The sequence below is a fragment of the Alosa sapidissima genome, chromosome 17 (assembly GCF_018492685.1).
Source record: "Alosa sapidissima isolate fAloSap1 chromosome 17, fAloSap1.pri, whole genome shotgun sequence".
Classification (NCBI taxonomy): Eukaryota; Metazoa; Chordata; class Actinopteri; order Clupeiformes; family Clupeidae; genus Alosa; species Alosa sapidissima.
Window position 1 is genome coordinate 3794446 of NC_055973.1, and position 3155 is coordinate 3797600.

The 3155-nt window shown below is 39.3% G+C and overlaps 1 long non-coding RNA gene across 2 annotated transcripts; it reads left to right on the forward strand.

Annotated features, from left to right (window-relative positions):
• Positions 1–425: 425 nt before the first annotated feature.
• Positions 426–1823, forward strand: LOC121688567. 2 transcript variants are annotated; one of them, XR_006024633.1, is made up of 3 exons: positions 426–462; positions 787–884; positions 1765–1823. It is a non-coding gene; the product is annotated as an uncharacterized LOC121688567 (long non-coding RNA). The 2 variants fall into 2 exon arrangements; XR_006024632.1 differs by having other exon boundaries at positions 459–478.
• Positions 1824–3155: the final 1332 nt, after the last annotated feature.

The window sequence follows — 3155 nt, forward strand, 5'->3', positions numbered from 1 at the left end:
GTTCACATTTGCAAACAGTAGGCCTAACCATGTGATGTGACCACCACACATGACTATGCTCTGACAGACCTCTGAAGTTCGCCTACAAAAAAGCTACCATCTATGCCCATATAAGGAGATCACCTGTTAAATTCTCGCGCAGGGATACGACGAAATCGGAGACGCAGACGTTTTCCTGAACGCACTTTTGTCTTCAACCTTCGAGTAGATATTATAATCAATGGTACATGAAGGCGGCACAATTTGATTTTTGCTACCCCAGAGCTAACTTGCGACTTGTTAGCAAGTTAGAGAAATCAAGTTAGACTCCAGAGGTCTATGATGGTCGGACGTGACAAACTCGCGTGCAGAAGACTCCTACCAGAAAATGCTGTCTAGATTTGGCGCCCAGTGAAACCAAGTGAAACGGTGTGTGGGTATGAAGGATTGTGCAGAACTTGCCACCACGAAAACTCAGTGAAGGTACATTAACATTTTGGTAATTTGCTAACGTTCTTGCATATTTTTAGACTCAATATATCATTGAACAACCTGACGAAGCAGCACATAAAGTTAGCTAGCTAGTTAATGTTAGCTACTTGTAAGTTACATCACTGGCTGTGCCGCTTGTATATAAAGCTAACGTTAGACAATTTAACGTTGCTAGCTTACTTTGCCTTATACAGCTTTAGTCTGTATGTTTTGAATGGTGTTAAGCCATGCTGTAGCCAAAATGCACGGAATTTTAAAATGTCTTTGGGATGTCAGTCAAGATGACGAAGCTAACGTTATTGCCACTGGTTCCAGCTCAATTCCACTGAAAAGAGGCCGGCAGCTTCTTAAAAAATTGGAAGACTACACTAGACCATCAGATCAAATTGCTGAACAAACAGCGTACCAAAATGGTAAGTATATTTTTCCCCACAATATGTTCTCACTTTTTTTTAACCTGCTATAAATTACAGCATATTGTAACAGGAGTGAAAGGGCATTATTGTAACCCAGGTAAAACGGTCGAGGGATCGAGAAATAGGCAAGTCAGCATCTGCAGTCATGAATAACTTACCAGTCAACATTTCTTTTGCAATTAATAGAATCTGTAGCATGCTAATCAAACCAGCTATTAGTCTAACTGAAATAAAACCATGATATATCTAGGTATGGTGAAGGGTATGTGATGTGGGGCTATCTATCTATCTTTTAATTACAAAGGCCAAGGGAACTTTATCAGGATGCATAGTATCCTGAGTCCATTCAATAACTGGCCTTTAAAAATAAAAATCTGCCTGCCTCTATGGGATTTTAACATAGGGGGTTCCTTACTTATGCCCCCTGTATTTTAAGGAATAACATTTATTAATTTACGATACCTGGTTCATTCACAAAGAATATTGGTGTGTTTAAAGGTTGGATTTTTTCCTCATTTTTTAATGGAGGCATTAAGATCAATTTCCAACAGATGATTTATTGTATTCCTCTGGTTGTCTTAACTTATGCACAGTTGCTGGTTTTATAAAGACACCCCTACACCAATAAATAGTTCATGTAGACTGTCACACAATGGTGTAAGTGGAACATTGGCCACAGCTTGTAACAACTTCATTTTTTACCATTCTTTGCGTAGGGATGTGTACACAAGGATGTGTAACCTTGTGTAACTTTGTGTAACTTGGGAATTACAACAGAAAGGAACACGTTTCAGCTAATCAAAATCAATGACTGGAACTGTCAGTTTCAGAGCTATTATTACAACACTGATAGATTGATTTTGCTTTTTATTTGCAGCCTACGTTATGCACTGTGGAACGCTCTGCGGATGGACAGCTGTGGAATCCGCAAAGGTCAAGAAGGCTTTTGTTACGAGGGCTGGAGGTTCCAAAACATCCATGAAGCTGGGGTAATTTTCTCTTATTTTAAATTATTTCCAATTGTGGTGAGCATTATTGGTGGGCTTTTTATAAAGGGTAGGCCTCTATTGCACTAAAATTATTCAACCTTTATACAGTTAACATCAAACTGTGTAGCTACGAAAGCTACAAAATCACATTGTCATAGAAATGATAGAGGCGAAATTTCCACTAGGTTTTATGAAGATATTTTACAGATGGGCTGAACATACATCAAAAGTAAAAAAATGACATGGCCAAAATGATTAACTCACCAACAATATTTGTTGTATGGTGTATACCAGGGATCACCAAATGGCGGACCGCGGTCTGAGTCTGGACCGTGACGTGATCCTATCCGGACCCAGACCATAATAGCCTAATTTAGATTTTCACGTAAGATTTCAAAGCTGCGCTAAATGTTTTGTTGGTTAGGATAACAGCATTTACTTCAGGAGCTTCAGGAACCATCATTTCGCTTGCTGCTACTCAGCCAGTGAAATCTGTGAATTCTGATAAAGTCGAGTCAGTGAGTAAAGTAGCCTACTATGGGGAAGAGACTGATAGCCTGAAACGAGCGAGGAGAGGAGACGGGACGAGAAACAATCAGATGGATATCTAAGTTAACGATAAGTAAGTTATTTTCAAATCATCGATTGCTCAAAGAGGAGGAAGCTAGACAGCGAGAACAGAGCTTTATATAACGATACGGGGGCAATACCACGCAAAACTGTCACGTCCGTAATGCCAACTAGGCTAAATATGGAGTGACAGAATTGCCCTGGACCTCTTCTATTCTGAGACAGGCGATTTTTAAAAGCGCCAATTTGAAGAACCTCTACTAGACAAAGCATATTGAGCAAGCATAGGGTAGGCTAGGCCCATTCAACAGTGAACTGAGACCACAGAATATTTTACGATTTAAGAAGGCAATATGATAGATCCACCACAATCTAGTTAAGCCAACATGCATTCACTGCCCAACAACGTGATGTTCCTGGGTTTCCAGGATTTCGGGTCAACAAAAAAAAAACTAAAAAAATGAAATTAAACTTGCTGATTAATGGGTTCAAGGAACCAGCCTTGTCTCAGCTCAAATTTTATTTTAAGTTCACGTTAAGATCTTTAAAATAGCCAAGGCTACTCAGTTTTTCTCCCCAATCACTCTTATCTTGCCTTATTTCTCCTCATTTCGAATGTTGCCTTTTAGGCTACTTATTTTATTTCAGATTAAACATTAGGCCTAGGCCTACAATCTTCTTGAATTTCCCCTTGGGGATCAATAAAGTA